Source organism: Oryctolagus cuniculus, chromosome 12, assembly GCF_051225735.1.
Source record: "Oryctolagus cuniculus isolate XC-2025 breed Fujian yellow rabbit chromosome 12, ASM5122573v1, whole genome shotgun sequence".
Lineage (NCBI taxonomy): Eukaryota > Metazoa > Chordata > Mammalia > Lagomorpha > Leporidae > Oryctolagus > Oryctolagus cuniculus.
Window position 1 is genome coordinate 5,890,709 of NC_142878.1, and position 14,009 is coordinate 5,904,717.

Below are 14,009 nucleotides of genomic sequence, written 5' to 3' on the forward strand. Positions count from 1 at the left end.
GCTCTGTCGAGCAGTGGCTGAAAATCCATTTGTAAGGGTTTTTTTAGTCACACGTCGAATCGAGTGGGTCAGATCTGCCAAAAGAGCCAAGAGTTTATCAAACTGAAGAGGAAGAAAAAAGATTTGTGTAGGCACTCATTTCCTTCTTGCGAGAAGAGAAGCAAAGTGGATGTTTTTTAGGCACATGAACTGGGGTGTCTTTCCAGCTTCACCAGGAGTCTATAGGGTACAGGCAGAGGGTAGGAAAGACTTGAAGAACTGAATCTGCAGCCACAGTGTAGTTTTGCACATGCACACAGGAGGCAGCTGTCCTTGGACACTTCAAGCCCCTCTGAGGGATATGCCTGGATATCCACGTGCAGAAACACAGCTTTAACTGCACGTCTCAAGCCAGTGACTTCTTACTTGTCCAGCGCCTGAAGGTGTTTCCAAGGCCCCAAAATATTACCTTTGGCTGAGACTGTGACTACATTAATGTGCTTAGGGGTTCATCTTTCATATTATTATTTCAGAGTTTGAGGATATTAAAAACCAAAGAAGGATACAGTAAATCATCACCTGGGTTTTGTTTATTTGCAAATAGAGAATGACAAATTGGCAGACAGAAAGTGAACTCCCCCGGGTCATTGTTGCGGCACAGTGGGTTAATATACTACCTCTGACACCAGCATCTCATATGGGCAACAGTTCAAGTCCCTGCTGCTCCGCTTCCAATCCAGCTCCCTGCTAATGGCCTGGGAAAGGCAGCCCAAAATGACCCAAGTGTTTGGGCCCCTGCCAACCTGCATGAGAGGCCTAGATGAAGTTCCTGGTTCCTGACTTCAGGCTGGTGCACCCCCTGGCCATTGTGGCTATCTGAGGAGCCAACTATCAGATAGAAAATCTTTCTTTCTTTGTCTCGCCTTCTCTCTGTACAACTCTGACTTTCAAATACATAAATAAGCCCTTAAAAATAAAAAGGAATAAATTGAGTTCTCACTGGGGCTGGGTTTGACACCACCACCACCTAGCAACTCAATCCAGACTCCCATGGGTGGCAAGGGCCTAACCACGACCCCATCACCTGCTGCCTCCCGGGATGTACATTAGCACAAACCAGATGTGGGAGCCTGGACTGAGAATTGAACCCAGGTCCTCTGATGTGGGATGTGGACATTTTAACGTCTAGGCCAGGTGCCCAGCCATCATCTGTGTTTGGGGGGCATCCAATGTATGACATATTTCAAAGAAGAGGTGACCCATTGCAGAAGTAAATTCTAGTGGAGAACCAGCACCATTTCACCAGGGCCACCTTGGAAACTGATCCTCAGAGGTCATATCCCTGGAGCTCCTGACCTCAACCCTGAGCCAAAGAAACTTCTGTTCCATCATTTACTCTGATTTCTATTACTTTCCCTTTCTTTTAATAAGCACTTCCCATCCAATCCCATCAGACATTCTTCTCACGCCTGCTCCTCAGGGACTTGCCACGAGGGTCTTCAGTGTGAGCAATCATCACTCAGATGGTAGACAGGGCAACTTCAGCTATGCACTATTTAATTCTTCCCAACAGATAGCTGATTGGAGGCCCTGGAATCCTCGCCGTGTTACTTAAGCCTTGAATCCACTTTAAAGATGAGAAAGTAGAGGTTTAGGTGGATTAAGTGTCTTAGCCAAGAGCACTCACCTTGTAGGTAGCTGGGTAGGAATTAGGATCTGGGTAAATTAGTCTTCAGACTAACCCATGTCCACCCTGTGGAGCTCCTTTCATAATTTGCAACATCTGTGGTGTCTATCCTTAAGATGTTTTACAAAAAGCAACCTTCAAAAAAACAAGTTTGTATAGAGATGAATCATAAGCCAGAATGAGCCAGAAACTCCCCGTTCATTCTTTAAGTACAACTCACCACTCAAAATAAGAAAGGGGAAATTTCTTCCCACTGCTCCCTGGGCAGTTATTTGCTCAGCTGGGGCCAGAAACCCTTAAAACCCCTTCTACACTCCAGCTTCATGCACCACCAGCCTTCTATTGTTCCTAAATGTCAAACTTTCTCTCCTCTCTAGGGACCTTGCCCTCCCTGTTCGCTGGACCTGGAATGCTTTTCCCCATCCGATGTGGCTCTGAGGCTGCCTCTGCTTCCTTCAGGTCTCAATGTCATGTGCCTTCAGAAAATCCTTCTCAGGCCCCCTGTCCAAAGTCATCAGTTCCTCTCTCTCCCAGCTTCAGCACAATCACCTCATTAGGCTTCATTTACAGAGTTCATCATAATCCAAAGTGCATTCCTTCTATCAACATTTCAACATCTTACGTCTTCCCTCTCCCACACTGAGTGCAGGGCTCTTGTCTGTCTTGCTAACCCTTGGATTTCCACTGCCTAGCACCACCCTGAGTAAAAACAGGAAAGAAGGGATGGCTTCAGGCAACATATTGACCCAAGTGGAGTTTGGGGGTACTAAATCTTTTTTCAGTTGCTCATGGAGGTGTTGGAAAAGAAACAACTACATCTTGAGAGATTTCTGTGCCTCACTCTCCAGCAGGAAGAAGACAAAAATCACCTCCTTTAGTGAAGCCATAAAGGACTTCAGTCCTGGAATTTGTGCTCTGCACAAGATTAAGGGAACCTCATTCTCTTCTCCAAACAGATCTACAAGGATGTTGTGTCTGTTGTTACATTTACTCCACTCAAGCGTTCTGGCAGGTGCATCCTGAGAATTCAAATCTGCTGCAAGAGGATAACTGCCCTTTGGGATCCACAGAGGATTGGGATAAGGACCCACCCAACACCAATTTCAAAATCCACAGATGTGGAACTCTCTTAAATAAAATGGAGTAGTGTTTGCATAGAACCTACACACATCCATCCATATACACTAAAACATCTCTAGATTGCTTCGAATACCTAATAGGATGTAAGTGATATTTCAGTGTTTTTGCTTCATTGCTTAATAACAAGAAAAAAGCTGTATCTATTCAGGTACAGGGATAATTTTTAAAAAAAAATTTTTTTTGATTTACAGTTGGTCGAATCCATGGATACAGGGCCTGCTGAGGGGAAGATCTTAAGGAGGAAGACCTAATTCCTGATGTGCCAGGATTGGTACAGAGGCTTCTCAGGGCCTCTCACCAGCCTTGAAGACATTGCTCATCCCCACTCTTTAAATGAGAAAGCAGAGGCACAATGAAGATGAGCAAGAAGCAGCCTCACTCCCAACTTGACAGTCTCCTACAGCTTTTGCCATGGAACAAGCAGACCAACACTGCTAAGCAACCTATGAACACTGGGCATAAATAAATGACTCGGTCATGTGTTCAATGACTTTCACCATTCACTCAACTAAATATGAACTTAGATTTTTCCTTTCAAAAGGCTGACTGATAGCCAAAAATCATGTCATCCCCGTCCCATGGTGCCCAGTGTAAGATGCTAATGGATTTGTAGAAAGCATCCTTTTCCTTACACATCCCATGGGCCCTTGCTCAGCTTGGGGATGTGCAGCTGGGGCACCAGGACTAGGACCACCAGGCTGAGCAGCACGGGTTCACAAGAATCTTGTCTCACAGAGGCCTCTGGAAGTCACCTCTTTGAATCTGCCCTGTGTATTGTTTGTTTGTTTGTTTGTTTTTGTTTTTTTGACAGGCAGAGTGGACAGTGAGAGAGAGAGACAGAGAGAAAGGTCTTCCTTTTTCCATTGGTTCACCCCCCAGTGGCCGCTGCGGATCCGAAGACAGGAGCCAGGTGCTTCTCCCAGTCTCCCATGCAGGTGCAGGGCCCAAGGACCTGGGCCATCCTCCACTGCCTTCCCGGGCCACAGCAGAGCTGGACAGGAAGAGGGGCAACAGGGACAGAATCCGGCGCCCCGACCAAGACTAGAACCCAGTGTGCCGGCGCTGCAGGCAGAGGATTAACCTAGTGAGCTGCAGTGCCGCCGGCCTCAATCTGCCCTCTTCTAAGACAAGGGAGTCTCATGCTGACCCACTCCCTTAAAGTTGGACTGTCACCCCACCCTCCCGCCCAGTCAGCTGGCCCTGGAGAACAGATGTCAGCCAGGGTCTAATGTTTCCATGCCCAGATGACAATGGTGAGCAGATTCTAGGGCCCAACCTCCCTCCACAGCCTACGAGACTCACAAGAGTTGCTGGCCTCTACACATTTCAAGCCATGGTCCCACTCACACAACCTGGAGGCGAGAGGCACTTGGGATCTTCAAAGCTGCCTGCAGATTCCATCTCATTCGTGCCGGGTTCTTCCCAAGAACACAAGACAAGAGGACACGATTTTATCAGCTTGCAGGAGCTTTGCACCTTGAGACTAGCTCCCAGTTGCACAGTGGATATTCAAGTAAGAAAAAAACTCTGGCATGAAACTTGAAAATTGCTACTATTCTCAAGGAAGATACAAATCTAGGCCAGAAAGGCTACTCATTACCATCAGCTCATCCAAGCCCCTCTCACAATTTCCCGTCACATGCTCAACCTTAACAAGGAGGCAGGGAATTCTGTGAAGCTAAATTTCCAACCAGTGTGTTCTCCCACCGAAACACTTTATTTTTTTGTAACAACCTTGGGTATTTATTTTACAAAGTCATTAAATTCAAGGGAAGGAGGCTTGCTGCGAACTTGTGAGAACATTCACGTGTACTGTGGGAAGCCCTAGCCAGAAGCACTGCCAAGCACGTCACAGCAGGTCGTGCTTTTAAAAATTATTCACACTAGTTTCTTGACATCTTATGTACCCCCAAAGAATAAGTGCCTTCCGGAGACAGAGGTCACGAAGACTTTCAAGCAGTTCCAACACTGGCTTTGTAGGTGCCCCTTCGCCAGAGAGAAGAGGAAATACTGGTCAAAGCTTTTGCTGGATCCACAAGAATCTAGGTTTGGATCTCAGTTCTCTTTCTAGCTGCTGGAGTTTGAGCTGGTTACCTGGCTTTCTACATCTCAGTTTTGCCATCTGCAAAAGGGGGACATTAATCCCCCACTTGCAGCGTTGTGAAGACTAGAAGGCGTAGGTGGCATTGAACAAGTGACTGTTGTTTTATGCCTTGAAGATTTACCGTCCGAGCACAGTGCTGTTTCATTTCTCTGAACTGAATTCAAGTTCTGACTCTCCTGGGCTACATCATATTTTCTAATTGTTCACAGATGAGGAATTTGGATTTAAAGCTAAGCCATGGAACCCAAAGGGAATTCTTCCTAGGAGGAATTGGCTCTAGTTATTAAAAATAGTTTTTTTTTCCTGGGGCAGCTTTACCCAGGCGAGATTGTATGACACCCTAGGGTGTCTCAAATGGTCTCCAGAGATGTGGGAAAATTCTCAAGAAAAAATTCCTCTTAAGTACATCACTTGGGTTTTAGAATTAGTATGTGCCCTGTAGGGACCTGAATATTTAGTTGGGTGACAATGCTATGGAATGCTAAAAAAACAGAAATAGGGAATCGGAATCCCAGGAGGTTATGAACCCTTTTCACACGTGGCTCTGTTTCTTGTTCTAAAATTCCCCACATTCTATCAACCAGTGAGTTATATGATGGGGCAAAAAGCATCAGAAAAGGCCAGAGACTCTTGTGGCTGTGTCGGTCTAAAAGCTGGAGTTCTGTCTTCACTCAGGTGGTAGATGATCTCTATAGTGAGCCCTAACTCGGCTCCTCACTAAATCAGCTGTCGCATTGCAAACGGTAGGGAGTGTGCATTCCTTTTTCCTGCTTCCCCGGGGGGCCTTGGTTCACAGCTCTTCCTGGTCTCTACCTACGTGCATGGGTTTGAGTCCTGTGTACCAGTGGTTGCCTAAAATCTCATTGGCTGACTGTGCAGGCGGCATCACCAAACTCCTTTCAGGGAGGCTTAAGTCGTCTTTCCGTCATCTGCTTACTGCCCCTAAGTACCACAAACACATCCATATTCCCAGTGAGATCCAGGACAACTGAGAAAAGTCAGGCAAATGCTTCCCAGAAATAAGAATGTGTTCACCTCCTCATTCCAAAGATGGGAACTTTAGCAATGATAATCTATGTACAATTAAAGCCAGTGTAAAACATAGAGAGGTGTTGGTCACTTTTTTAAAACCTGTAGTTTCTGAAAAATGTAAAACAAAAAACAAAATGAATATAACTTTTCTCCAAGGTCCTTTTTAATGTCATAAGCAAATCAACAATTCCATTATTTTCAGTGTGAAAACGTTGTGAACTTGATCAGCAGAATAACCTGCCATGGAGTTTTCAGACTAGTAAGATCTGGGCAGATTTTCTATTTGGAAAGATGTTAAGAATGTTCCTTTGTCAGAGATAGAAAATCCTTTTTGTTGCACTCAGATGACCCAGTTTTAACAGTTGTAGACAACATGGGGGCTTTAAAATTATTATTTCAAAATCAAATGCAAAAACAGATGCTTTCCACAATTGAAAGCATTGGCTTTAGGGGGTGATCATTGTGGACTTCCACAGGAAGATCTTCCAGCAGAGGACAACGGACGATAGATGGTGAAATGCGATAATATTTCCCATGCTTGTGAAGAACACTTGCAGCCTGAGCCCCTACAAAGTCCTGGGGCTGCTCACTGCATGTGGGTTGTTATCCATCTTCTGAGCCTCCCTCTGGATTATCTGTCCAGAAACCCATTCCCTCTACAATGAAGTCTCCGGGCTCTTCCTGGCTTGTGTCACAAGTTCAATTAGGTTATTTAGACACTTTGGACATTTAAATTCTTTGTTTATGTATGTTTAAAATCAAGGGAAAATGTCATGGAAGGTTACCAAAATCCATGTAATTTACCCAAGAAATGAGTCTACTACATAAATACATGTTGAGGCAATTTTTAAAGCCATATTTATTTACCCTACACACCTCGGTCCATGGAATAAATAAATATTTGAGCTGTGCACTCTGTGTGTTAAGGCACCTCATGAAAATGTATGGTGACACTGGATGTGCAAGAGGAATCGCCCTGCTGTTTTACATCTGAGCCACTGGACTTTGGAGTTAGAGAAAAGGGCCAATGGAGCCCCTTTATAGGAGCAATTACCTGCCCTAGTGCTTCACCCCAGCTACCTCACCCCCACTCCCATCAGCACACCCTAAAGATCTGCATCTGACTCCCCAGTTCTCCCTTTTCTTCTCAAAACACATCAGCTGCACCAAAACACGTACTTTGTGATTAATTCCTTTCTGTCACCCGGACACCGCTTTCTCCAGGAGGCATCGAATTATCCTCAGAGCTGGATCCCTTCACACAGAAGAGCCTGAAAATCTGAGGTTCTCTTCCTTTCTTCTCTTCTGGAGACCTGAGGCACGGTATTGATCTTTCTCTCCCTTTTGCTCATACATGCTAATTGTACCTCTGTAGCAAAACAATCTTATTATCATGTTAATTAGTGGGAGGGCTGCTGAGGTTTTCCACTTCATTACCTACTAATTTCAAGATAAATGAATCCACAGGTTCCTAAGTAAATAAGGTCACCTATCAAACACTTGTAAGCATGTTTGTAAACAGGGAGGGGGGAGGCAGAAGGAAACATGGTTGCTTTTCAAATGAGTGGGCTGGTGGGCTTGGCTTTCCCATGGAGTAGGGAGTGCCCTGGGGTGGCCCTGTCCCTGCACCTGGTTTCCCAGTGGGGCACTTCCTCCACACTCTCAAAGCTCCATTCAAGCTGTGCATTGGGTGCGCCTGGTCACTATTGTAGACAAAGTCAGAAGTGAGGCTTCCACAGAACTCCAGAACTTGGAAAGGGGGAGCCCAGAATGGGGTGTTGATCACAAATCACACTATGCTCAGCTTGCCACCCTTACTCTAGCTTGGGGTTGGGCTGCTCTTAGTTTCTCTGCACTAAGAGTGAATTTGTTAAGTTGGAAAATGAGAAAGTGAGCCTGCCCAAAGCAAAGACATTCAGCTGATTTCCTTCAGGCAAGAAGGAAAAATGTTAGGAGACTTTTACTTACAATACCAAAGACTCAACGAAAACATGGATGGGAATCAGTTTCATCCCCATTTTACTTTTTTTTAAAACCACAACACACACAAGCATATTTTTTTTTGCCTTTTATTCTGTTACTGATGCAGTGCTTAAAAAATAACTAAAGAGAGAAAGAAAAAAGTTATGTTTATCTCCAGCTGGAGATTCCTGTCTGGATTGCTGTTTTGTGAGACAACTCTGTCCAACAATCTAACTGGCATCTGAAACATCAAATTCGCCCCCTCTTTTTTTAATTAAGATAATAAATTGGTCTTAAATTATCCCTGAAATCGGAGCAGTGTTGATTACAATGGGACTCATGCTGTGACAGCTCAAGATGACGTGATTTTTATTCCTTTTCAACAGGATCTTAATCTCTCCCTGCTCCCTGCGTGTAAACAAATTGTCACTGTAACCTTGTTCTCTAATCTCCTGGTCCGAGACCCTTAAAGCACCGGGAGATAACAGATCAAGCCAAGATTTCATCATCTCTTCAGCTGGCCGCCATAGGCCATGTCTTGCTGCTGCTAGCTGGGTCTTTAAACCCTGAAGGGGAATTAATAACCACATCTTACAGGGAAGGCCCCCACAGAAACCTTTGAAGGCAGTGTGTGTTGTGTTGCGAGAGTCCCAACTATGCAAGTCAGTGGCCTGGGTGAGGAATGCCTGCTTTTAGAAGGACTTGAGCCACCAGCAGGGAGGGGGACCCTTACAGAAAGGAGACCAGCACTGCAGGCACAAAGAGGCAGCACAGAACAGAGACGTTCAGAGCTGGAGAGACACCCACAGACAGGAAAAGTCCCAAAAGGAGCAAAGAGGTAGGCAAGGAAGTAGGAAGAGTGAGGGCCAGGAGAGTGTTAGGAAAACTGGCTGACCCTTTGCTGATGGGACAATACTGTACACGGAGAGATAGCACTTTTCCCAGCCCTTCCAGAGGATCATTGTATGACTTTGCATTTGAGAATGACCTTTCTCGCTGTGAAGCGGAAATTATGGAAACATGACTCTACCCTGAGAACAAGAAGCAGTCACAAGTGGGCCACCAGTGAACCGCAGCTCAGAGCCCCAGATGAGCTGCACTCTGTGTTTGTTTTGACATCAGCATGGAGACTTGCGTAGGAGGTCCTGGACCCTTAGGACTGATTCAGAGAGAACGGGCTGCTGGTGCCAGGCTTGCCATGCGGAGGCCAGAAGATGCTCTTCCAGGACTTGCCCAGACTCTGCAGAGCCCACCCACTCCACATTCCCAGAGCACTCTCCCCTTCTCCCATTTCCCAGTGGGACTCCCGTCCTGGGCCTCCCCAGCCCTTGGCTAACTAGATTGAAAATCAGGACGATGACATTTGAAGGGTTTTCTGTTCAATGAGTGGTTCCCAAAGGAGTGACTCGAGGTAGAGAGTACAGCTCTGAAGCTCCCTGGTCCAGACCATTTTCGGAAGCCAACAGGAATTTCCTCCTGCCAGCATTTTTGAGTGAAAGGGTCATGGACTCTGGTGCCAATGTGTGACCTGTAAATGGGGAAAAATAGTAGCATCTTCTTCCTGGGATGCTGCAAATATTAGATGAGGTAACGGGGTACAATATGGAGGAGAGTTTTGAGCACATTAAGAAGCAATAGAATAACGGTTTTTGATAAGTTTTAATTCACCCCTACTGGACACATCAGACCCTCCTACAGAGGTCAGAGTAAACACGCTCATCCCAGGACACAGGTGAGTGGCTGTAGGAGGAACTGCCTGATGGTCTGTCAGTTGTGCACCGTAAAGTCTTCCTGCACCCATGGATTTCTTCCGGGGTCAGAGCTTCTTACTCCAGAGGTTTTTCCTCTTTAAGAAACACTTTTGTAACATTAGGTGTGTTTAAGTACCTGCTGGGTATTAGTCTGCTTAATTTTATTTTTCATTAAGTCAAAGGATTTGCACGTAATTGGTTTCCCTCCGGGCTTCGATACCCACCTGTGGTTAGCAGCCTGGACTGGGATATGACTGCACACAAAGACTGCATTGCTTCTTTTTCTTTCTTTTTTTTTTTTTTAACAATTTTTGGAGGTTTACATCAGGTCATTGGTTTACTTCATTCTTCGACAATAATATTTATTGTACTTCTGAATATGAGTAATATGTTCATTAAGAAAATTGGCAAAAGATACACATGTATTTCCGACTATTTATTGAACACTTATTATTTGCAATACCCCTATAAAACTTAATGCATTGCAGGCACATGCCACATCTTCACAACAGCTCTGTGGTGTGAGTAACTTACCCAGGACCATGGAATTGTAAAGTGACAGAGTCAAGGCTTGAATGTGGATCTGTCTCTCAGGGGTGTGGCTTTTGTCCCTATATGGCACATTAACTGTGGTAGTCACCTCTGTTAGTTCTTGGCTGTGTTGTGGGGTGGATCTCTTTCTAATGTGCAGTACATTGGAGAATAGACTAGTGTCCTAAGTTGTATTGCCAGTAACTTTTATATCAAACATGTAAATGCATAATTCCGGTTTCATCACATCCTTTGCTAGGATAAGAACTTACCCTCTTGTCCTTTTTTTCTTTACCTGTAATGGTTCCTTTCAATTATTCTTTATAGCCATTGTCTATATTCCCACTAAACTAGGGTCTTTGGTTTTTCCTTGTTAAACTTATTTGGTGAAGCAGCAAGCCTTTAATAGTAATGTAAATGTAAGATATGTTATCTCAAAACAAAAAGAAGAAAGGGAAGGAAGGAAGGAAGGAAGGAAGGAAGGAAGGAAGGAAGGGAGGGAGGGAGGGAGGGAGGAAGGGAGGGAGGGAAGGACAGAGGGTGGGAGGGAAAGAGAGAGAGAAAGATGGAGGAAGGGAATATCATTGTATTCTTAGAATTGTATCTATGAAATATATCGAATCTATTAAAATTTAATTAAAATTTAAAAATAAGACACTTAATACCCAAAAAGTATAGAAACAATTTAGTATAACAACATAACAGTAGCATGTGAGCACTAATCACACACATACACACATGCTACTTATACAAAAACATGCATTACAATGGCTGAATGACACTCCAATAGCATTCATTCCAAAGTACACCATTTAAAACTTACCAGTGTATCTTATGATTCTTTTAGTAGCAGTATATCTTTCTTACTGACAGTTTTGCCATGATCAATTCAATTTTTAAAAAGATTTACTTATTTATTTAAAAGGCAGAATTGCAGCGAGAAAGGGAGGAAGACTGAGAGAGAGAGAGAGAGAGAGAGAGAGAGATTTTCCTCCTCTGGTGTACTCCCTAAATAGCCACAACAGGCAAGGATGAAGCCTGGAGCCTGAACTCCATCCAGGTCTCTCACGTGGGTGGCAGGGGCCTACGCACTTGAACCATCTTCAGCTGCTTTCCCAGCACATGGAGAAGGGAGCTAGACTGGAAGTGGAGCAGCTAGGACTCAAGAAAGCACCTGTATGAAATGCTGGCAACGTCACAGGTGGTTTAACCCACTGAGCAGGCCCTACTTAACTCAGTATAACTACTCTGTTATTGCACCCCCGATTAATTTCAAAATTTTGATATTTCGAGTAATGCATCAGTGAACACTCCCACATGAATCAGTGATCATCTTCTTTATTTTTCTTTTATTTCTCAGAAATATATAATATTAGTGGATGTTTTATAAATATTTATATTAATATTTAACAATATTAAAATATTTATAAATATTTATAAATATCCACTACTAAAATGTATGCTTACTTCTGAAGCTTTCTGTAAATATATCCAAATACTCTTCTTAAAGAAATGCAAATTTACACTTTAATAAGAAAGTGAGAAGTAATTTCATTCTTTGGCTAATAAAAAACCTGACAATAATATGTAATATGTAAAAAAACCTCACTCATACTTCAGTTTCTTTTCCAAACAAAAAAAAATTTTCTTTCATTGCCAGTATAGTTAATAATTTCCATTAGCTAGTTCTGTGAATTTTTGGAGCTACCAATTTATGTATTTTTCTGCATTCTGTTGGTTTATCTACTTGATTTTTAGGAATTTTATGATTTTTTAATTGCTCCTTAATTATATATGCATAGCATATGGAAATTTTAATGTTAATGTATTTAAATGCATCTATTTTATACTTTCTTACTTTGCATTTTCACCATTCAGAAAAGCGCTAGAATATATTCATCTGTGTTTTCTCCTAATTGTTTCACAATTTTGCTTCAGTAGTTACTGCTAATTGAGTTTAGCTTCCCTTTGAAGGAAAACACTGACCTAGAACCTAATGCTGTGTTCTTGGAATGTATGTAACTTATCTATCTCTTTTACTTCTGCTCTGTCCCCTTAAGGAAGCCCAGTAGGGTCACTGTTAACATCTCTTCATGGATGAAGACCTGGACCTACTCGGAGCCCAAGAAACACTGAGAAGCTGAATAAGGGGGCAAATTCATGTGTGATTGTTTACATCAAAGTAAGAAGGGCATGGGGCTTGACGTCATGAAATAGCCCAGTGTCTTCATCACTGGGAAGTGGCAGGCAGAAGTGTGAGGGGATGCATGAGTTCAAGAAAAGCTGGAAGACTGTCTAAATGGATCAATGGGCAGAAGGTTGGATGAATTAATAGTCTAAAAAAACAATTTATCAGCTTGACAAACTGTCTTTCTCTGCTTAGTAGACCATCAGTCGGGTTTAGACTATAGTCATTGCACAATCCTGTCCGCTCCTGATGAGCTATGTCATTCTGGCCAAACTTAGGAGAGTCAAAGTGGCATGGATGAGGTATTCTGTAATTTTTTTTTAATAGAATAAACACCTTTATTACATGGTGGAGGACTTATTTGCCTTTCCGGGCCTTGATTTTCCTCAGATAGAACTCCAGCTCCTTGCCTTCCAGTACACAGCCATCTGCTCGGCCACACTGGCCAGGTCTTGACGCAATGCACGCGAGAAGCTTGCCCTGCTGGAACTGCTCCTCCAGCAGACTGCTGATCTTGGCATTCTTCTTCCTTTCGTCGTATTTCTTCTGAATCTTCTGTGATCGCTTTTTGTTTAAAATTTCTTCCTCCTCAGGAGTCAGCTTGGCCCCCTTCGTGCGGCCCAGGGGCAGCGCGTAGTGGGACTCGTACCACTGTCGGTACGGCGTGCTGTCTGTAAGCACGATGCAGTTCTTCACCAGGGTCTTGGTGCGGACCAGCTCGTTATTGGAGGCATTGTAGACAACATCGATGATCCTTGTTTTGCGGGTACAACACTCGGAGCCCCAGGAGAAGTTCCCCACGTCCAGCCGCAGGGCCCGGTACTTCTTATTGCCTCCGCGAACTCGCACGGTATGTATCCGCCGGGGCGATCTTCGTGTTGGCAGCCGGGCGGCCCAGCTCATACTTCCGCTTCTTATGGTAGGGCTTTCTTTTGCCCCCAGTTTTGCGGCGCTTGTGCCAGTTGTCCCGAGAGATGCCCATCGCTCGGCGGCGCTGGCTGGAAAGAGTATTCTGTAATTTTTGAGACCAACAATCCATCCATTCATGCCAAAGTCGATCCAGGGTCTGGCGCTGTGGGGTAGCAGGTAATGCCACTGCCTGCAGTGCTGGCATCCCATATGGAAGCCAGTTTGAGTCCCGGCTGCTCTGCTTCTGATTAAGCTCTCTGCTATGGCCTGGGAAAGCAGTGGAAGATGGCCCAAGTCCTTGGGCCCCTGCACCCATGTGGGAGACCTGGAAGAGGCTCCTGGCTCCTGGCTTCAGATTGGTACAGCTCTGGCCAATGCAACCATCTGGGGAATGAACCAGTGGATGGGAAACCAATCACTCTCTCTCTCTCTCTCTCTCTCTCTCTCTCTCTCTCTCTCTCTCTCTCTCCCTGCCTTTCTGTAATTCTGCCTTTCAAATAAGTAAAAATAAAATGAAATGAAATGAAAACAAAGTCAACCCATTAGCCAGCACTCTAACGGGATGCTTTGAGAGGATAAAAAGCAAGGGCTCAAGATGTGATGACCTAATTTTGCACCTCAACTTCCTCGCTAGGTGGCATTGGACAAATTACTGAAGCTCTCTGTTCCTCAGTTTCATCATTTGTAAAATGGGAATAAAAATAAAGTCCCAGAGAGCTTTTTCTT

The 14,009-nt window shown here is 44.3% G+C and overlaps 1 pseudogene across 1 annotated transcript; it reads right to left on the reverse strand.

Moving 5' to 3' along the window:
• Positions 1-12,687: 12,687 nt before the first annotated feature.
• Positions 12,688-13,389, reverse strand: LOC149122925 (small ribosomal subunit protein eS8 pseudogene; annotated as a pseudogene). Its single transcript, XR_016218682.1, has one exon. The product of XR_016218682.1 is annotated as a small ribosomal subunit protein eS8 pseudogene (transcript).
• Positions 13,390-14,009: the final 620 nt, after the last annotated feature.